Source organism: Protopterus annectens, chromosome 1.part1 (assembly GCF_019279795.1).
Source record: "Protopterus annectens isolate FY-2018-M chromosome 1.part1, PAN1.0, whole genome shotgun sequence".
NCBI lineage: Eukaryota > Metazoa > Chordata > Ceratodontiformes > Protopteridae > Protopterus > Protopterus annectens.
The window spans coordinates 670,073,902-670,096,799 of NC_056726.1; the positions used below are offsets into that span (position 1 = coordinate 670,073,902).

Here is a 22,898-nt window from a genome sequence, read left to right on the forward strand (position 1 = left end):
ATTTCCCATATTAGGAACCAAAGAACTATTGTTACCCCCTTGAACTAGCAATAGACAAGGTAACATTGGTCGGCAAAAAGTATCAATACATTGCTACAACAGAAGTGCCTTCTACAGAAGTAAAACCCTTGTGTGTTCTTTACATTGACTTTTGAGCCATCATTCTCATTATGTGTTTTTATTGCCTTTTCCAAACAAATACCTGTCTTAATTTAAAATTTTGGGTCCCTTTGTATTTTAATTTTTGTTGCCTTCAGTTTTTCTGAAGGAATTTTGTAGACATTTTTTGAATTTTTGGTACAATAGTCCGCTTTTTTTGAATATACTTTAACATGCTGACAAGGACCAATTGATGTAATTTTATTATATAACAATGTCATATACACTGTTTTATGTATTGTCTGTAATTTGTGTTCACCCTTCTGGCCTAGATCATGCTTGAAACTGGTCTTTGCATCAGCCCACCCATGGTGTCAACAAATAAATATAGAAATAAATTAATAAATAACATTTGCATAAACAATTACCTTTTATTAACAAATACTTTAAAATATATGAATTAAAAGAATAGCTTTACACTTTCAAGAGGGATCTTTAATTTTGGTGAAAAAGTAAAGTTCAGTTCTTTGCAATGATTGTGGGTAGGGTTTCTGCTGCAAAATGTTACATTTCCATAAACTCCTATTCTGGGCATTACAACAGGTTACAGTATCCAAAAAAAGGAGACATCAGAAAAGGCAGTACTACTGAATGAATGCTGGTATATGATTACAAATAGAAGCTAATGCTTCTGGAATCTAAACTTCTGATGATGCGACCCAGATGATGCGAACTGCTGCTATTGCAGTCTCCCAGTTATCTGCTTAATACAGGGCATCCCTTGTGTAATTAACCAACCATTTAAACTTTTCCTGAACTACTGTCATCAGTTTCTCTGCTCCAGCTCATAGTTCACACCAAGAATGTTGCAATGTGTTTTCTTTTGAACTTCGGGTGCTACATTTCTGGCCAGTTCAGATTGCTAAGTTCTGTTCCTCCTTTCCTTTCATGCCTAAAAAAATGCCTTTCATGCCATCTTCGTTCCTTCTAAATCTTGTTCAGCCTTTTCTGTTGCTGCTCTAACAGTTAAGTCCTTTACTAAACTCTTTATCATCCTTTGCTGCTATAGCTACATTTACATAATCAGCAAAGAGGCTGTCCTTGCTCTGCTGCACTCTTCAATGTGTTTATCTCAGTCATACCTGAGGGACAGTAGAGCAAGGACAGCCTCTTTGCTATGTTTATAATCACAAAGAGGCTGTCCTTGCTCTGTTGTCCCACAGGTATGACTGAGATTTTGAAGAGTTTGGACTAAAGGCGTACCACTGCAGTACTCCACTAGTCCCTTTCCTAACTCATTTCACAATAATCTGAGCATTCAGTACTGGCTATGCTTTAAGTTTTATGCTTACCAAAAGTCCTTCAGTTTTACTTTTAGTCTCTTTTGGGAACCAATTCAAAAGCCTGACTGAAGTCCAGGCAGGCTGTAGTTACTGAACCACAACTATAAAGGGCAAAAAACTGCATCAGAATTCACTGACATCTCACCATAAACCCATGCTGGCTGTTACTTTAAATACTTATCCTCTTAAAATTATATTAAGTTTCCCTGAGGATTCTCGTTATGTCTTTTCCTGCCAATGCTGTTAGGCTAACAGGCCTGTAGTTCTGTGGGTTTTCTTTATCGGCATTTACAGGGCTAGTCATTTTTTTACAGTTCTTAGAGGCTTCTGTACTAGTCAAATATCTTTTGAAAAAATACATAAAGTTGTTTACTTACTCACTGGGCAGATTTGTGAAGACTCCATTGGGTAGCCCATGTGGTCTTTTTATTTGATTCCCCAGCCTAAAGTTGGCTATCAACTCCAAGAAGCTCATGACATCATTTACAGAGTCTGCTGGACCCATCTTTGCCTTCCCTGGTCTCAACCAGACTGACATCAAGGCCTATTAAAGGAATAAAAGCCACTGATGCAGCATCATTCTGCTTTCAGGGAGTGTGTCCTAACCCAACCAACCAGCAGCAGTCCTGTGAGCTCTACAACTATTGCCTTGGGGTGATGCATGTGCATTTCCATGCATGTACAACCTACTGATCAATACTGCTTTCAGCATGGACCCAAAGATTGGTGAGTTGGTATGGGCAGATCACTGAAATCCACTAGTCTGGTTGCTTTAGTGCCCATGATGTTTATCAAACAAGAGTGATATAAGGTGCCCTTATGGTTTCAAGAATGATTTTTCATAAGAGTATCATCCCTTTGTACCATGGGGTAGGATACAGCTCATCTGGTCCTTCTTCTTCATCATGCATGAAGATAATCATGACCATCTGAACTTTCTCGACTATCCTGGCATCTGTTCACTAGTCTCACTGTGCTGGCCCCCCTTTTGGGCCCCAACCCTCATCACAAAATGCTATTGTTGGGATTCATTTTTGAATACAGAAGCAGTGTATTCATTAGCTACCTCTGTTTCTTCAGCCTTCTATTATCCTCTCCCATCTTTGCTCACCCTGACCAGTTTTGTTCCTTCTGAACTTATTTATATCCTTAAACATGCTGTACTTTCTCCTTCTTCACCCCCCCCGGCCTTTTTCCTTTAATTTTTTTCCCCCCCCCTTTTTTTTTTTTTGGAACATTTTCCCCCTTTTTTTCCTTTTGCTTCCCCCTTACTTTTTTTCCTTTGTTAAATCTTTTTTTCAAATTTTCCTTTTTTCTTTTTTTTTCCTTTTTTTTCCCTTTTTTTCTCCAAAAAAAAACTTCCCTTTCCTTTTGGGACCCTTTTCCTTTCTTGGAAACCCAAAAATTCCCTTTTGGGCCACAGTTGTTTTACAAACATAAAAACAAAAAAATTTAAAAAAATTTCCTTTTGGGCCCCTTTTTTTTTTTTTTCAAAAAACCATTTTTTCAGGGGGGGCATATGGTTATTTGGGGAAATTTTTTGGTTTCCAAAAATTTCCCTTTTTTTCCGGGGGGGAAAAAAAAAATTGCAAAATAATTTTGAAAAAAATTTTTTAAGGGATTTTTTTGAGCATTTAAAAGGGGTTTAAATTTTCCTTTTTTCCTTTTTATTTGGGTTAAAATTGGGAGGGTTAAATTTGGGGGGAAAGAAAAGGTAATTTTTTTTTAAATTTTTTTTTTAAAATTTTATTTTTTGTTAACATTCCATTTTTGGTGGCCTTTTTAGGGGGGCCCGGGAAAAGTAATTTTAATTTTTAAAGGTTTAAATTGGGTTCAAAATTTCCTTTTCCTAGCAATTTTTTTTCAGTTGGGAAATAGTTGTTGTCTTTTCTGTAAAGTTAAAGTTAAAATTGTTTTGAGAAGTTTGGGGGGTTAAAATTTAAGTTTAGGTTTTTGAGATTAATTGGGGCTATAAAAATTTTTAAAGGGGAGGGAAAAAAGGTTTTGGGGTTTTGGATTTTGGGTTTTGGTGGGATTGGGCTACCCAGATGTTTTTGGGGTCCTTTTGAAAATTTAAAGGGGGTCCCATGTTTGGGGAAGGGGTGGGGGGATTATTTTGGGGGAAAACAAGAAGATTTAGGGGTCCAAGGGGGATTTTGGGGCCCCTTAGGGCGGTGGTTGGGGGATAGATTCGGGGGAATACAAGGGATTTTTTTTGGGTGGGGACGGGTTAACCTGAAAAGGGTGAGGGAGAAGGGAAGGTTAGAAGGAAGAGAAATTTGGTTTGGTGGGACCCCTGTCTTTTTGCTTTTTTTTTAGGGTTTTAAATTTGAGAAAATTTGCCTTGGTTTTTATTGAAGGAAAAATTTTGGGGTGGAGATAAGGGGGTTTGCTTTTGGTTTTGGTTTTTGGGAAAATTTGTTTTTTTTCGGGAAAAAGGGGTTTTTAGGTAAGGAAGTAAGTCAAATTTGGGGTTTGTTTTTTCCATTCCTAGAATTTTGGGGATTTGGGAAAAGGGGGTTTTTTTTGGGGGGGTTTTAAATTGGGTTGTTTTGGGGGGTTGTTTTGGGGGGTTGGAAAGGGGTTATTTTTTTTGGGGTTTTAAGTATTTAATTCTTAAAACCCAAATTTAAAAAGGGGAAAGGTTCCCCTTTTTGTGCCCCTTTTCATTTTGGGAATTTCCCTCCAGTGTTTTCCCTTTTCAAAGAAAGTTTTTCCATGTTTTAAAACCCTTTTTATTTTAAACAGGAAGAGGGGGGTCCTTTTTTGGATTTTTAACCCCCTTGGAACCCCTTTTAAAATTACTAAAAAAATTGGCCCGGGAACTTTAAAACCTTTTTGGGTGATGATTTAAAGGTTTTTTTTCCCCAAATAAGTTGTTTTTTGGGGGTTCAAAGGTTTTAGATTCTAGGAAATTAAAGGGGGAAGTACCTTTTTTTACAAATGTTTAAGAAAAGGAATTCCCTTTCAAGGGTTTTGGAAGAAACCCGGGTCCCTTGGGGGGTTTTGAGTAAAAATTTTAACCAATTATACCCAATTTTTAAAACCCAAAGTTGGGGGTTAAAAGGTTAAACCCTTTCCCCCTTTTGTATCCTTTTTTCCCTGTTACTAATCTTTTTCTTCCCTTTTCTTTTTTGGCCCTGGGCCCCAAGCCCACCGCTCTTTTTGTTTCCCTAAGTTAATTCACCTTTAAACCCCCCACCCAATGCTATGAATCCTTTTCCTTCCCTATTTTAATTTTTTCTTCCTTTTATTTTCCTACCCCTTTTTATAGAATTTGAAATTTTCATTCTTTTTCCCTTTTCCTTGGTTTTCTTTCCTTTTATTAAGAAAAACTTTATTTTACATTTTAAAAAGGTTTAATGGAGTGATTTAAAACCCCATTTTAATTTTTAAAATTTTTTCAATTAAATAAACCCTTCCCTTTGGGCTGGGTAAAAAATTAACCCAAACCAATAAAAATAATTTTTTGGCCCTTTAAAGGGGTTAACCCTTTTCCCCCTCCCTCACTTTTAATTAAAATTTTAATAAAATTTTTTCTTTCCTTTTGCGGGGCCCTAATCCCCCAAGTCCTGAAAAAGGGCACATTTCCTCCCTTGTAAAAAAACCTTGCCAACCAAATTTTAAAAAGTTTTTCTTTTATTACAAATAATTTTTTAATTTTTTTCCCTTTTTGTTTTAAGGGCCCTTTTTTAGTTAAGGAAACAATTTCTTTTAAAAGTTTATGAGGGGAAAAAAAGGTAATTCTTTTTTTTAAAAAAAGGAAAAGGGACTTTGGGTTAAAAAAGATAAAAAGTATTTTTTGGATAAAAATTAATTCCTTTTTTTTCCTTTATTTCCCAAAAAATCTTTAAATTGGTTTGCCTTGTTTCTTACAATTTTTCCAAAAATTTTACAAATTTCCCTTTAAAAAGGGGGGAAACTGGGGCTGTAAATTTTTGAGTTTTGTACAAATTTTTTAAAACAAAAAGGGGGGAAACTTTTATAAAAAAGTTGGGTTTTTGGGGAAAAATTTTAAATTTGGGATAAGGTGTGGTGAAAAATTGGTAAGGTTTGGTGTTAAAATAAAAAGATTTTTTAAAAATTTTCCCTTTTTCCTTTTTTGGGGCCCTTTTTTTTTTTCTTTTCGAAATTTTTTCCCAAAAACAATTTTTTAGGTGGGCACTTTAAAAATTTTCCAATTGAGTCTGTTGTTTAAAATTTGGTTTCCTTTTGAAGGAGATTGAAAAATTTGGAAAAAAAATTAAAGGAAATGGGAAAAAGTTTTTCTTTGCCTTTGAATGATTTTTTCCCCCAAATTTAAAAAACAATTTGGATCTTTAAAAAAACATTGCCCCTTTCCCAAAAAGCTTCTCGGGGAGTTAAAGTGGTGAAGGCCCCTTTGGGAAGGGAAATTTTTTTTACCTTAAATTTTTGGGGTTTCCAATTTAAAAAATTGGGTGTTAAAAAACTTTCCTCCTTAGAAAAGAGGGTTTAAAAAGGGGAAGGGTTTTTAAAATTTTTTTCCCTTTTAAAGGGGGGTTTCCAAAAAAAGAGGCCTATAACTGCTTGCTAGGGTTTATGAAGCTTAAATTGGTCACCTAAACTGATTCCAGAGAAGAGGCCTATAACTGCTTGCTAGCATTTGTTAGACTGAAATCTTTCAACATATTAAAATCTGAAGTCCCTTCTCCACCAGTGTATCATTCAGGCTTTAGAGGTGCTTTCACTTTAAGCTGAGATTTGATAGGTTGACTTTACCATATTCCTGATGCATTTAGTTATGTATTCTGCCCCCCCCCCCACTTCTTGTATAAACCTTTGTGTATCTTCCCACCACGTTTTTGCTGAGATTTGATAGGTTGACTTTATTCCTGATGCATTTAGTTATGTATTCTGCCCCCCCCATTTCTTGTATAAACCTTTGTGTATCTTGCGTTTGTAGTGGGACTGCTTTATCTTGCACTCTGATCTTCCCCTTGCATGTGTACATGTTTGTAGTGGGACTGCTTTATCTGGCACTCTGATCTTCCCCTTGCATGTGTATATGTTCTAGCAGGTAAAAGCTGTTTGGGTTAAATAGCTTCTAGCTGTGTAGTTTTGAGGATGATACTAACTCCCTCACAATTCTCTTGGCAAAAACAGAGAAAAGGCTTAATTTACCTTACAGGTAACAGATGTGAGAATGTTTGGTGGGAGGGGGGACTACTGGTATATTTGGAAAAGCCCCTGAACTGCAAACCTAGAAACTTGACAACTCTTATTTATTTATTTTTTTTTATAGCATGAATCTGTACCCAATCATTTAGAAGGAAAATCACTGTTGTCAATATTAGCCCAAACATTGGTATTCTAATAGTCTGGATGATGAAGGGTCTGGGAGCATATGTCATGTACAAGTTTGCCATACTTGCATGGTAAGTGTAGATGTGGTTTCGTATGTGCTTACAGTAGGACCTGTATCTTAAGGTCCCACAATAGCTGTAATCTCATGGAATGGGGTCCCACAATAGCTGTAATCTTATGGAATGGGACGGAACTTGCTAAGTTTAAGGCTACCAAATGGGTCTGTTACTCCACCCACCCAAAAAGAGAATTTTAGTGAACTATATGTGCATGTATGTGAATTGTGTGTCCTTTTATCACTTTAGCACTGAAAGGTCAATAATGCTTTACTTTGATCTAACAGACATGGCTGCAAAATTTACTGCTGTCAGTGCAACTTCCATTTGTTGCATTAAGGTTCGATATGTATAGCTTTACCTGCATCTGTTGCTATGACCTTAAATTAGCAATGTTGAATAGTTAGATTTTCATGGCTTTGTATGTGGCTGGTCACTGATTCTCAACTTGGGACTGATTTGTAGTGGTTTTATTTTGCTTGACTTCATACCTATATGTTGAGGCAGTGTAGGGTGGCTAAATTATGCTGTTTAATATGCATCCATTGATATTGTCCCTACAGTATTTGTAGCTTCTGGTTCTTTGAGGGAATTGGCAGAGTGCTCGAGGTTTTTAAACTTCTGATAGTTTTAGCTTGGAAAGCTCTGTGCAGGGTGCTAGAGGGTATGGCTGCAGCCATGCAGTGGTTTACATGCTGGTGTAAATTTCCATGTATTCTCCTGGGTTAGGGATATGAAACTTTCTATTAACATTAATAATGGTACTACAGGTGGAAGGGGTCTCTCTCCATATAACATACTCCATCCCACAAGTGGGAACTCCTATTTCAGGGAATACAGCCAAGGACTCAAAGCAGTAGTGTTGGTTTCCTAGAAGTTTAGACCACCTTGGAAAATTATAGGTTTAATACTAAGCATTTCAGTTCTGTAAAATGGGTGTGGTGGCTTTCTTGGGTGAAGTTTTTATGGCTCTCACATGAGGGGCAGCTATATATGATTATGGGGAATTAAGCTTTAGTGCATTGTGCTGCATAAACCCTCGTGTGATTCTTTCTCTCCTGGGTGAATAGACTACTCCTGCAGTCCAGTAATAATCTTATCCTTTCTCCTGTCTTGTCTTTTGCCATGTTTTGTGCACCTACAATTGAGCTACATCTTGTGTAAGAAAATGGCTGCATAAAAGCTCTATATTGAGAGATTCCTTTGGTTTTAGCCTTCATGGAGGGGCATTGTATCAGATTGTATACTACTTTCTTTGCCTTAACATAATTGGAAGTTATGCAGGCTAGTATGAACTGGGATGGTATCTGTAACTGGGATGGTATCTGTAATGCTTCTCTCTCAACTAGACTCACTTGAGAAGCTTCACCTTGGTGAAATAGTTCTTTGTTTTTAACTTTTGTCTTTTTGTTTCAGATAATATTCGATAATCTGTTGGCACTTATTGGAGAGAAGCAAGGTGCAGATGCCAAAGCAGCCTTTAAGAAAGTGACAGATCTAATATATGAAGAAATAGCTATGTACTCCAGTTTGAATAAAACATTTCAAAAACAAATCCTGGTCTGAATTGAGGATTAATTGTCTTAAGCTCCACCCATCTGACTTGTGTACACAAAGTGAGCAGTGTTAAACCTCCCTTCGGGATGCAGAAGAGCTGTGACAAGTCTGCTTTATTCAGTACTTGATTTAGGGTTTATGCAGATTTGCAGCTTAAACTGGTGTGCATGTTCATGTGGTAATGTTTTGGATTTCAGTTGCTCTAGACTGAAGAAAAAAATGGTGCCCACCCAACAAGGGTTCATTAAGGATATCCAATTCCCACCTTTCTATGGCTTACTGCTCTTGTCTCTGCTTATGACTTGTAAGTATAAACAATGGTTGAGCTGGTATGGCTGGTGAAAGGCTGGATCCTTTGATCGCTCCTCTGCCTATCAATGGGGCTGAAGAAGCTTTGGGGGGGGTCCTTGTGAGGCTAGGTCTTTTGCTTCTCAAACTGTAAATGAGAAGTAATGACTTAGACTGACTTGGTTGTAAATGAGAAGTAATGACTCAGACTGACTTGGTTACTGGTAGTTTCCATGGGCACTAACTTGGTTACTGGTAGTTTCCATGGGCACTGAATTATGGGCAGTAAGACCATTAGACAAAATGGGTAGGGGGAAAATTGTAGGTGTCCCTGAGCTCCTAGAAGGAAGTTTTTGTTTTTTGGGATAAGCTTATGTCCACCCATGTTTTATATATGGGTGAAGGTGACAACTACATGACATGAAGCGGCTCTTAATGGAAGCCTAGAGTAAACCCCATATGAGTGTAACCCTTTCAGTCTAGGTATGAACCCCAGGAAGATTCGCATTACTGAAGCGACAAAGAGGGCTTGGCTTTGAAGATGCTTTCTCAAGTCAGCTTCAGTGCTTTTGAGGGATGAGCCCACAACTGCAGCTAATAAAGTAACTGCTCTCCTATTGTGCCATAGGTAACTTGAATGCCAGACTACTGTCGCCTCTTCTAGTGGGTAGGCAGAGGAGACTGGATATCTGGACTGGTGTCAACTCTTAAACATGCTATCTTTAGGTTGTTTGTACTAAATTCATGCGTATTCCCTGTAAAGTCTGGGCCCTTGAAATTGAAAAGCCTTGGTTAGGACAGCTGGAGTATGAGTGGTGATGCTGGCTATGATTTGCTTTATTGGGGGTTATCCTGCCTTTAAAATGAAATAATTGCATGGGTCACAGGACGTTCTTTGACTATCATTGTCCAAATGTTTTGGTAAATGACAAAGGCAATGAAGTAGTGCTTCACTGTAGAAGAGGGTAGTCAGTCTTGTGCAGTAAGTTTCTAGCAGGTCAGGTTATCCACTGATTATGGTACACCACATGTGCAAGAAATCTAGGTTTTTTGGATTGCAATTTTTAATGTTTGCCTCTATCTAGTTGAAGTTGTAAAAGTCTTAAGTAAACTTTTGGGGGGTTATGGACTTGGGAAATGATATTTCTGTCTTGAGGTAGATCTCCCACTTCTGTTTGCAGGAGACTTAATTCCAGTTGTTGCCTGTCACGGAAGGTACCTTGCCCCAACCCCCACTTCTACACACGTGTTGGTGATTGTGAGTGTTGGTGAAACTCACAATCACCCTTTGCACACATTTCACACAAACTGATCAAAACAAGAGACTTAATTCCAGTTGTTGCCTGTCACGGAAGGTACCTTGCCCCAACCCCCACTTCTACACACGTGTTGGTGATTGTGAGCTCATTGTGAGCTTTATCACCCTAACTGATCAAAACAAGATCCTATCTGAAAGTAAAAGGTCTAGCCAGCATAAAATCAGAGGCATACAAACCATCAAACATCTGAATATAAATATTCTAGGCCATTACTGTTACTCTCATTATGGACCACATGTCTAGCTGCTTACTACGATTTGCTGAATAACAATGTGAAGACTCCCCCAAGCCTTAAAATTGTCATGTTTTAATGCATGCATTCCTTATTGGGCCTAGTAGTCAAGGCAAAGGCTTAATGTTGGGTAAGGTTATTACAGATGGAAGAGGAAATGTTACCCCAATGAAGTAGGAATGGCACTGCATTTCTACAGAGTTTGTGCTACAGGAACAAATAAGATACTCCTATTTGGGTTAAGTGTATTGACACCTTTTTATAAGCCTAGTGTGTAAACCCCAAATGTATCCCACAAGTTGTGTTGGATGTTTTCATCTTGTATATATGATTTGGTTACTTAACTCTGGCCATCGGATCTCCTGCCTTGGTAAGATTTGTGAGTTTAGTGGTAGTTCTACTGTGTTCTGAATTATACAATGGGATGTGCTGTGCATTGCTTTAGGTGACTATTAAAATGCCATGTATTCTGGAAGTCCCAATACATGAGTTTTTATTGCCTTACTATCATCTATACCTACAGTTCTGTTGCTGAATCAAGCTCTGCAGCTGTTGGATGAATATCCATGGAAGAAATGACATTCCTAGTCTGTTTCTCACAGGTGCACAGAACCCTAAGGGTATCCTGTTGGTAGACTGTCCATGTTATTTATCTTGTGGGTCTATATTATATATTCAAAGCTTCAAATTTTTGAACCTCATATGTTGGGCAAGCCCACATGCCCCCTACTTAAATATACCAATTACGAGATGTACACTTCAGTGTAGAAAAGTGGAATTCCTGTTCTGTGCTGGACGGAGCTATTTTTAACCTTCAAAGTCAGTTTGATCATATAATGTTTGAACTTTGAAAAGTTCAAATAGGGACCCTATCTTCCTGCAATTAAGAAGGTTCCAGATAATTTAAGGTGAAAATCGTTCAGTGGAAAGGCAAGAGGGCCTAATGGGTATAATACAAAATGGGAAATCTGTGCAAAAAGTAAAAGGGCAGCCCTAGCAAAAATAAAATGTGTGAATTGTTGAGTAGTAGACTAATTGCTCTGAAAGAATGTTCTATGAAGTTAAAGGGTTAGAGGTGTGAAGGTTTTCATAATGTTTCCTTCGGAGTACTATAGTTTTAGCAATGAGGGAATCTCACTACCAGTCTGGATACAATGTGGAGACTATCTACTGCCATATTAAGTATCCCATGATATCTTGCCTTCGTTACCAATCTAGGTATGTTTCTCCCAAATTCTAGAGAATGGATTGCTGAAATCGCCACATGCTTTATTTAAGCAAGGCTGTATGAAGATGTCTCCTTTTCTAAAACTTCTTGGTGGGGGCTATCTTCCCATTTTTGTTATGAAAGTCCATTTATCCTTAATACACCCACCAAATGGTGAAGCAATTCAAATGGAAGGGAGTAATCCTCAGAACACTAAAATGAAAATAATGTTTAAAGTTAATGTAGGGAAACTCTAATCTCAGTAAAAGATTAGAATCTGAGTAAGGGTTTTTCCATGTTTATATAACATCTTATGCAAAGTAGAATATGAACCATTATAATCTTAACTGCTAAATTCATGAATTTGTAAACTGATTGATCAATCTATAAAAAAAAAGATAATCTGTGATTGCAAACCAACCACTATTCTGCTAGTTCATATACAAATGCATGTGCATATATATGTAAAAAAAAAAAAAAAACAGTACTGGAAAAATAGGACATGCTCCCAGCGCAAACAATGTTTATTGCAAGGAGGCAAGCCCCATGGACCCCCCCCCCCACTTCTGAGATGCATATGCACACATGCACTCTAATTTCAAGATTGCACAATGCCAGGGTAGGGATATATTTCTTAATCGCAGGGATTGCTGATGCTGCTGTATGCCTGTCATCTAGTCATACCATTTGGGAATTTCATTAAGTGCATATATATATATATATATATATATATATAGAGAGAGAGAGTGATGTGTAGTAAGTAGTTCTGTATGCTTATCTATTCTCTTGATCGGTATTCCCTCTGATATGACTGGTACAAATGCACTAAATAGTATTACCTCTACAGTACTACACTATGCATTTTCCTGTCTCCTAACATTGCTCCTTTCACCACTGCAGCTACCCACTTCTAAGTCTTTTCTTACACCAACCCCTTCAGATTTACTTGCTTTGTGGAACCTCCTCAAAAGCTTTGCTGATGTCCAGGTACAGGTAGGCTGTAGCATCCCTGTCAAGTTCACCTGTTGCCTTGTTATAAAGCAAAAGTCAATGACAGCTTGCCATGAATGTATGGTAACTGCTATAATTTATATTGTTGTCTTATGAAAGTTGTACCAGCTTCCCGTCAAGTTTTCATGATGTTTTTCCATCTCCTTGGATTCTTTTTTTTCTCAAAGTAAGAATTTTGCACAGTTTCTGTCTTTGAATATGCAGAAACATTTCTTCAAGGTATTGACACGGGGTCAGATTTATGATTGGTCTGTTAGGCAGCCCATCTTGTTCTTTTTACCCCCTGCCTGCAGTTGGCCATAAACTCCAAGATTCTCTCAATAAGACCCTACTGGGAAGGGCTGGATTCAGCACTAGGGGACCTGGTTAGCTGCCTGTGTCCCATTGTGGCTGGGGTCCTTGGCCACAGCCATTCAGAATTAGGTTAAGTCCATTGGTTATAGCCACTGGAAAACAATTTTTTTTTTGTCCACACCAGTTTATGCTCTGTACATTCTCTTGCACCCAGAGCTGGCACCAGTCTTGGCTTTGAACCAATGAGGCTGAAGCTAGCAGACTTTTGGGAAGTTGCTGCAGTGCACATCTGATTTGATTTAGTCGGGCAATTTCTTATGAAGCAACCTTCTCATTAAAGCAAATGGGACATGAAGTAGAAAACATAGCATTGTATGAAGGATCAAATGCAGCAGTAAAGGTGAGTGTGCTGAATTGAAGTGTTTATAAAATAGTCTAGTTTAGAAGGGATATGTAGCTACATGTCTCATTTGGACAAAAACCCTGTATTTTAAGTGAGTAATGTTCCACACTAGCTGCTTTAATTACTACTATATTCCTGTTTAGTAAATCACTGGGTAAATGTTTAGTACTTTATGAATGCATTTTCAGTTTTATTTATTTTTTGCATGCAAACAGCTGTGAAATTGTTTGGGTTCTTTGCAGATGAGTAAAGCTGCTGCTTCCTGTAGTACAAGGTTTGATTCCCTCAGCATTCCTTTGTCTTCAAGGTGACTGCCAACTTACTTCATAAACCATTCTGGGCTGCTACTGAAAAGGGACACTTGGGTTCAGTGGGCTGTATGGGGTTATTTGCAAATGCATTACACATTTGTCTTTTGAAATCCTGAACTCAACATAGACACTAATTGTCACGAGCCCCATGTGTCTCTTGACAGGCTGCCTGCTACATTTTCACTAAATGTGAGTTTCAGGGAAGAGAAGTTTGTTTTTAATGCTAGCTCTGTGTGTGTTTTATTTAGGAAATGGCTGTTTCAGTAAATTTTGAAATAAAAGTTTTAAATGAAATCCAAGTGGCTGATTATTGTAAAAGTAAAGTAGGAAATATGTACATTTTGAACAGAGCTAATGGTAAATGCGATGAGACAGCTAAGTAATGGGATATGGCTATGGCTGCCGGGGCCTGATTCATTACTCTGCATAGTTTTTCCATTTGTTCATGACCTGGCTATGTTGATTCTATACAAGGGGGTCAGACCTATAATAATGGATGGCTATCCATGTCAAAAGACATAGGAAGATCAAAATGAGATGTAGGTATCCATAGAATACCTCACTCTCTAAAGTAACGCACAAAAGCAAAAATAAGTATAGAAGTAAACAAACACGTAAGCTCCAAGCACAGTAATCCTTTAATACAAGCAAGGTATTTGAATGTAAAACAACCAATGAAAATAAGGTTGTAATTAACCAATTTAAATCTGCACAAACTACATGGATCTAAGATGCACTAAGGCACTGCTCACCTAAATATATATATACAATCAAGCTGAGACTCAGTCTGTATAAACACATATATAGAAAATATACATGAAAAAAAATGATTAAAATTTATTAAATGAAAAAACTTAGCGATGTTTCAAAGCTCTAGCTTTGAGAAAATGTTTTAAATGGATCCTACTATTTAATCCTGGCAGCTTGAAGTTGTAAAATCCATTTTTGGTCTAATGCTTATGACTTATTCTTGAGATCACCACCTCTGATATGAACATGTAGAAGTTCTAAAGCAAAGAACTTAAACTTAGGGCCTTCATTAGCCACATGTATTGCCATAGCATTAGTCGTTTTGGCATTTCTAATCTCTCTAAGATGTTCCAGAATTTTATCTTTGAAGGCTTAGTCTTGCCTATGTAATATAAAAAATATAGTGTACAGAAACAAAAGTATACCAAATTCTTAGTATGACAATCCACATAGAAACTGGTGTCAATCTTGAACCCAAGTTGTGGATGTAAAAAGTAACCCCCACCATGTATACACACAAATGCCATACACCTTCTTCAGACATATGTACCCTTTCTATCAGAACCTGGGTCACAGGGTTCAAAAGTCTGTAGCACAGCTGAGTTTTAAGGGATTTATTTATTCCCAATCACTCCTTTTAATTCTGATAAAATTAATATGATGTCCCAATTCATGCTAATGACCTCGCATACCATGCCAATATTGCTTGCAAAAGTCAAAAGCATTCTAACCTTTGTGTTACTACTATTAGTGTGACCTTGATTATCAGCATCATATAGCCTTTCGATGATTGAGTCAAGGTACAATTAAAGTAGGGTTTACTCCTGCCCCTCCTGTCCTTCCAAACATCCGATATCTGAGCATCAATGACATCACTTTTATAACCTCTACATATAAATTCTTCCTTCAATGAAGCCAAAGCCACTGTCAGTTTAGCATCATCACTATGTAACTGCATCATGAAGTTTGTCCACGAAGCTCATGAAATTGTGTGATTAGGATGTATACTGTTATGTAATATATTATTCCTTCTAACACTCTAAACACACTAGTAGACAGAGTGTAAAGCATCTCTGCTAATTTCACCGTCTAAGAATTCAATCAATGTGGAAGAATACTTGTCATTCACATCATTAATGGATTGTAAATATTCCAATAAAGACTGTTCAGTGTCTTGCCAAGCAGAAAAATATCATCCACAAACTGCGTATACCATCCAATGGCAGTACCGTATCTGTTATTGGAGAGAATATATTGGATTTACCAAATGGCCAGTGATTGATGTAGCTATTGGCACAGGCACTGCCCATAACCTCTAAGCATTAAGCCGCACTAAAATGTTGTGTACAGTAATGTTTATATGACAAGTGGGTTGTTGAATAAAACCCAGCACTCAATTAATTTATCTTTAATTGGCCAGTATTGTTAAACATATAGCATTTATTAATATATTTTTACTGTACCTTCTTTATAGCTTTCAGCAATTGCAAAGGGGTTGGCATTTGTCAGGTAATAGTCTGCTTTAACTGGAGTGATGATCAGATCCTCCTGGTTTTCAGAACCATTATGTACTCATTTTTTCATTTCCAACTATAAAACAAAATTCAGCTTTTAGTAAAAAATTGATACTTTGGCAGTTAGCACAGATGACTGATGTTCTAACATGTTAAAAATATGATTTCTGAGGCAAGGGTGCAGGAATTGAATCTTTCCACCACCTTTTACCTGCTGTGAGACCTTGAAGGCACTCAACCAGACAGCGCTTTGGAGTATTGCAAGTTTAGGATAGGCTTCTTAATGGTCTCCAGGACTGCATGCTGATAACTATGAACCTGTTTTCATTGTTTGCCATACATTCCCTATTTAATAGCTGATCTACTTCAGGAAATGCTATGGCAATTTATGTGAGAGATGCAACTATTTAGCCAAACTGGAGGCTGAGCTCTCTCATCTCAAAACTGGTGTAACCAGTCAGGAGGAGAAGGTAACCTCACACAACACAATTCCAGTATCACAGTCCCACCACATCAGCGAACCAAACACATAAATACACAAAAACATACTCGGAGTCTCTAAATAAAAATCTACCTAAGCAACAGAGACCTCCAAAGCAGTCATCCAAGCAAACATTACCTCAAAACAAAACATGCACAACACATAGCCCACAAAGTCAGTGTTCCAAGCAGCCACAGCCCTTAAGGCTGAATAACACACCTGATACTCTTGTAATGGGTGACTCTATTTTAGTCAGACACACTGACGTCCCACTCACCAGGCTGAATAAAGAGAAGGTCACAGTGAGCTGCCTGTCGGGTGCTAGGATCCGCCACATAACGCAAGCACTCAGGTCACTCCAAAGCAAATACAAATATGACTCAGTCATTGTACATGCTGGTATGAATGACCTGAGATGTACCTCCCTGGACTACATGAAAAGAGACATAGAGGAGCTCTCTGATCATGTAGCCCAGGCTGGTATGACCCTGACCTTGAGCAGCATCTTACCCTCACCTAGAATGATGCCACAGTACAAAGACAAAATGATCGATTTTAACTATTGGCTAAAATTTTGGTGTCATTCAAAGGGGATCCAGTGTCTGTCAGCCTGGGATGACATGCTTGACAAGCCACGTTGCTTTGCTAGGGACAGCTTGCACCTGTCACCACTGGGCTTTTGGATATTGGCAAAGGCTCTTGCCACCCCACAGTGCCTTTTTAGGCAAGGCTCAAAAGTCAAACCCACCCCCATAGACAGCACAAGGAACAAGAAACTAAGGGTAATGCTGCTTAACGCCAGAAGTCTTAACCTCAAGATGCGTGCACTCGAAGCTCCCCTCAGTATGGAGAACATCGATATCTGTGCAGTGACAGAAACCTGGTTCAAGGCTCCAGAGAGCACCCCAGCACTACCAGGCTATACCTCATATCATGCTTTTCAGCCCCAAAACCCGGACCGAACCACAAAAAAAGGGGGAGTTTCCATATTTATCAAGGATATCTACACCTCCAGGTTAGTGGCATTGCACGAAGTATCGGAGACCATCCATGTGCAACTAACAGTGGGCAAGACTGCTTTTCAGTTTATAGCATCCTACAGACCACCCTCTCAAAGTCAGGAATCCCACTCGGCTTTCCTGAAAACATTGGAGAACATGAAGATCTCTTCGAACACCATTATATTGGGTGACTTCAACTACCCAAACATTGACTGGGAGCACTACTCAAGCCCCAGCACCTTAACCCAAAGGTTCCTGGAAATTATAAACTCAAATGCTATGGAACAACTAGTCACCACTCCCACAAGAGGGGACAACATACTAGACCTGATCATTGCCAATATGGGGACTCTATGCTCCACACCAGAAGTATATCCCTCATTGGTAAGATCAGACCATAAATTAATTTCACTGGATGTCCACATCCCGATCTCACCCCCAGCCCAGAAAACCACAGTGAAAAACTTCTCAAAAGCGAACTTCTCACTTCTCAAAACTGAAGTGGAATCCTTCAAGGCCCCAGGGCCAGTGGAAACTACGGCCCAAACTGCAGAATCCTATATAAACACATTCTACGGACATCTCCAGGAATGCATGGATCATGCTATCCCAAACAAAACCAAGACCCAATCATCCAAAGGCAGGCGTCCAGTCTGGTGGACCCCTGCCATAAATAAACTGTACAACAGAAGGAGGAAGCTACTACATGATAGAGCAAAATCCCTAATAGGGAAGGCATCTCTGATCAGTACTAGCAAAAAATTACGATCCCTCATAAAATCCTCCAAGGCCAGCTTCGAGAGAAAAATTGCACAGGACACCAAAGACAATCATAAGGCTTTTTTCAGTTATGTTAGGAACCTGGGATGCAACTCCCAGACTTGTCCTGAGTTGATTCTAAACAACAAAAAAATATACTGAACCCACAGACATTGCCACTATCCTGGCAGACAGGTTCAGTGCAAACTTCTCCCAAAAGAGCAAGTATCTATCCCGGCAGAGGGCTGCCTCCCAAACATCTCTGATGCTTGGGTGAAGGCTGCCCTCTCCAAAGCAAAAAACACTGCTTCCATTGGACCAGATGGCATCCCAGGTTGCGTCCTACATGAGCTCCAACAGGAACTAATCCCTCAAATAAAACAGCTATACAATCTCAGCCTCACTACAGGATATATGCCCACAGAATGGCCTACAGCAACAGTGGTCCCACTCCACAAAGGTGGAGCCTCTACGGACCCTGGAAACTATCGCCCCATAAGCCTGACTAGCTTAGTCTGGAAGGCTATGGAGAGGATCATTATGGAGCTCATAAACAAAGGCATTGGGGACCTACAGACACTAGTTCCTACCCAGTTCGGCTTTGTCAAGGGCAGATCCTGCCTTTTGAACCTGGTTGACTTCTTCAAAACAGTCACCAAAGCCATAGATGAAGGGAAGGTAGTCCACACAGCCTATCTGGACCTTGCAAAGGCATTTGACACAATACCCCACTCGGGCATCATAGATAAGCTATCCAGCTTAAATATAAACCCCTATGTCTCAAGATGGGTCGCAAACTGGCTCAAAGACAGTACCCACAGAGTGAGAGTTGCTGGAGCCATGTCAGACTCGAAACCGGTCACAAGTGGCATCCCACAGGGTTCTGTCCTGGGACCACTCTTGTTCAGTATATACTTTTCCGAGGTACAGGCAAACGTGGGAGGACTATGGCTCACCAAGTTCGCAGATGACTGCAAATTGGGTGCCATAATCGACTCTCCAGCTGACACAAACATCCTTCAAAACGGTCTCACAGAGACAGATAACTGGTGCCAGCACCATGGTTTAAAGCTAAATGCCAAAAAATGTTTAGTCATACCCTTTGGCAAAAAATGTGCCCACAAATTACCACATAGGCGGAAACCCATTAAGTACAGAGAAAGTTATTAGGGATCTGGGGACCCAAGTTGATAGCAAGCTCTCCTTTGAAAACCACATTGCCAAAGTGGTTAGAAAGACGACCTACATAGCCCACCTCATCACGAAGGGTTTCACATCTAGATCAACAGAGGTAATTGTGCCCCTTTATTCATCCCTCATCAGGCCCATCATAGAATACAATGCCCCTTTTGGGATGTACCTTACCCGACACCTGCAGCAATTAGAAAGACCCCAAAAGTATCTCACCAAGAGGATCAAGGGTCTCAAACAGATGCCATATGCTGCTCAGTTAAAAAAACTCCAGCTCTACTCAGTTGCATACCGCCTACTTCGCCGAGAGCCATCTATGCCTGACCTACAAAAAGTTTTGACGAGGAACCCAAAGGAGCTAAGCAATGTTAGGATCTTTTGGTCTAGCTCCTGATTAGTAACGGCTTTTAACAACGTGCTTAGTTGGTTCCGGAGGGGGCGTGTCAGTCATATTAGGAACCAAAGAACTATTGTTAGCCCCCCCTAACCTAGCAATAGACAAGGTAACATTGGTCGGGCAATATAGTATCAATAGCATTGCTAGGCAACAGAAGTGCCTTCTACAGAAGTAGAACGTTGTGTGTCTCTTTTACATTGACATTTGAGTTTCATCATTCTCATTATTATGTGTTGCTATTGCCTTCTTGGCCAAACAAAATACCTGTCTTAATTCTTAAAAATCTTGAAAGTCCCTTTGTGAAGTTTATTTATTTAAGTTGCCTTTCAGTCTTTCGCTGAAGGCATTTACTTGTGTAGACATATATTACGTGAATCTGGCGCAAAGTACAATAGTCCCGCTTTTTGAATATACTTTAACATGCTGACAAGGACCAATTGATGTAATTTTATTATATAACAATGTCATATACACTGTTTTATGTATTGTCTGTAATTTGAGTTTGCCCTTGTGGTCCAGATCATGCTTGAAAATTGTCTTTGCATCAACCCACCCACTGAGTCAACAAATAAATATATAAAGAAATTAATAAATAACATTTGCATAAAGCAATTACTTTTATTAACAAATACCTTAAAATATATGAATTAAAAGAATAGCTTTACACTTTCAAGAGGGATCTTTAATTTTGGTGAAAAAGTAAAGTTCAGTTCTTTGCAATGATTGTGGGTAGGGTTTCTGCTGCAAAATGTTACATTTCCATAAACTCCTATTCTGGGCATTACAACAGGTTACAGTATCCAAAAAAAGGAGACATAAGAAAAGGCAGTACTACTGAATGAATGCTGGTATATGCTTACAAATAGAAGCTAATGCTTCTGGAATCTAAACTTCTGATGATCCACCTCAGATGATGCAGCTTGATGCTGTTACAGGCCTCCCAATCATCTGTTTGTGGGGCATCTCTTGTATAATTAATAACCCCAATCATTTTCCTGAACTACTGTCATCAGTTTCACTGCTCCAGGTCATAGTTCACAGCAAGAATGTTGCAATGTGTTTGTCTTTTTTGAACCTCAATTGCTACATTTCTGGGCAGTTCAGATTGCTAAATTCTGTTCCTCCCTTCCTTTCATGCCTAAAAATATATTTCATGTCATCTTGATTCCTTCTGCTAAATCTTTTTCAGCCTTTTCTGTTGATGCTCTAGCATTTATGTCCTTTGCTAAACTCTTTATCATCCTTTGCTGCTATAGCTACATTTACATAATCAGCAAAGAGGCTGTCCTTGCTCTGCTGCACTCTTCAATGTGTTTATCTCAGTCATACCTGAGGGACAGCAGAACAAGGACAGCTTCTTTGCTAAGTTTACATAATCACAAAGAGGCTGTCCTTGCTCTGTTGTCCCACAGGTATGACTGAGATTAACAAATTGAAGAGTGTTGGACTCAAGACGTACCACTGCAGTACTCCACTAGTCCCTTTCCTAACTCATTTCACAATAATGCTCGAGCATTCAGTACTGCAGCTATGCAGTTCCTAAGTTTTATGCTTACCACAAGTCCTTCAGTTTTACTTTTAGTCTCTTTTGTGGAACCAATTCAAAAGCCTGACTGAAGTCCAGGCAGGCTGTAGTTACTGAACCACAACTATCAAGTTAAGCATAAAACTGCATCAGAATTCACTGACATCTCACCATAAACCCATGCTGGCTGCTGTACTTTAAATACTTATCCTCTTAAAATTATATTAAGTTTCCCTGAGGATTCTCGTTATGTCTTTTCCTGCCAATGCTGTTAGGCTAACAGGCCTGTAGTTCTGTGGGTTTTCTTCTTCGGCATTTACAGGGCTAGTACAGTTGCTGTCTTACAGTTCTTAGAGGCTTCTGTACTAGTCAAATATCTTTTGAAAAAATACATAAAGTTGTTTACTTACTCACTGGGCAGATTTGTGAAGACTCCATTGGGTAGCCCATGTGGTATTTTTATTTGATTCCCCAGCCTAAAGTTGGCTATCAACTCCAAGAAGCTCATGACATCATTAACAGAGTCTGCTGGACCCATCTCTGCCTTCCCTGGTCTCAACTAGATTGACATCAAGGCCTATTAAAGGAATAAAAGCCACTGATGCAGCATCATTCTGCTTTCAGGGAGTGTGTCCTAACCCAACCAAGCAGCAGCAGTCCTGTGAGCTCTACAACTATTGCCTTGGGGTGATGCATGTGCATTTCTATGCATGTACAACCTACTGATCAATACTGCTTTCAACATGGACCCAAAGATTGGTGAGTTGGTGTGGGCAGATCACTGAAATCCACCAGTCTGGTTGCTTTAGTGCCCATGATGTTTATCAAACAAGAATGATATAAGGTGCACTTATGGTACTCGAAGAATGATCTGGGGTGTCATAAGAGTATCATCCCTTTGTACCATGGGGTAGGATACAGCTCATCTGGTCCTTCTTCTTCATCATGCATGAAGATAATCATGACCATCTGAACTTTCTCGACTATCCTGGCATCTGTTCACTAGTCTCACTGTGCTGGCCTCCCTGTTGGCCTCCAACCCTCATCACAAAATGCTATTGCCCCTTGGATTAATTTTTGAAGACTGAAGCATTGTATTCATGAGCTACCTCTGTTTCTTCAGCCTTCTGTTATCCTCTCTCATCTTTGCTCAGCCAGACCAGTTTTGCACCTTCTGAACTTATCTATATCCCTAAACATGCTGTAGTTTCTCTTTCTTCATCCCTTCTCCTAACTCCCGTAAAATTACGTCTTTGCTTCACTTATATTCTTTGTTTTCGTTTTCTAGTCTCCTTCTTCTGTCCCTTCTCCACTCTTCCTTTTGACCTTCTCTAGACCCTATCCTTTACCACAGTTGTTACACATACCACATTGATAATATTTCCTTTTTGCGCCTTCTTCACACACTCATGTATATGGTTATCAAAGTTTTGTTCCATCCGTCCTAAAATTGCAAATCATTTTGAGAATTTCTAAGATAATAGTGCCAACATTTAAAATGAGTTCCTAATTTGGGGCCTTTTCCTTTTTACTTTGTTTCAAACTCTGCAGGTAAAATCTGATAGCTGTGAAGCATAGCCTATGTTTATTTTATTTATTTATTTTATTTTATTTAAATTTGTTGACCGGGAGTGTCCAACTGGACATAGGTCCATTTTCAGTGGAGACCCGGGGAGAAAAGCTCCACAGTTAAAATAAACAGACAGTAGTTACATTGGATTACATAGCGATTAACAATTTACATAGCAATTACTTACAACATATTTACAGATGAAGAACATAGTACATCAGTAGACAACTAGAATCTTTATCTGTGAAGTAATGTGAACAGACAT

The 22,898-nt window shown here is 38.9% G+C and overlaps 1 protein-coding gene and 1 long non-coding RNA gene across 2 annotated transcripts in view; one reads left to right on the forward strand and one right to left on the reverse strand.

The window, feature by feature from the left end:
- IL11RA (interleukin 11 receptor subunit alpha) overlaps positions 1 to 22,898 on the reverse strand; it is a gene marked incomplete in the record, with an annotated part of 3,068,236 nt that overhangs the window by 51,063 nt on the left and 2,994,275 nt on the right.
- On the forward strand, positions 6,742 to 8,338 carry LOC122806847. The gene is made up of 2 exons (XR_006365564.1): positions 6,742 to 6,838; positions 8,240 to 8,338. It is a non-coding gene; the product is annotated as an uncharacterized LOC122806847 (long non-coding RNA).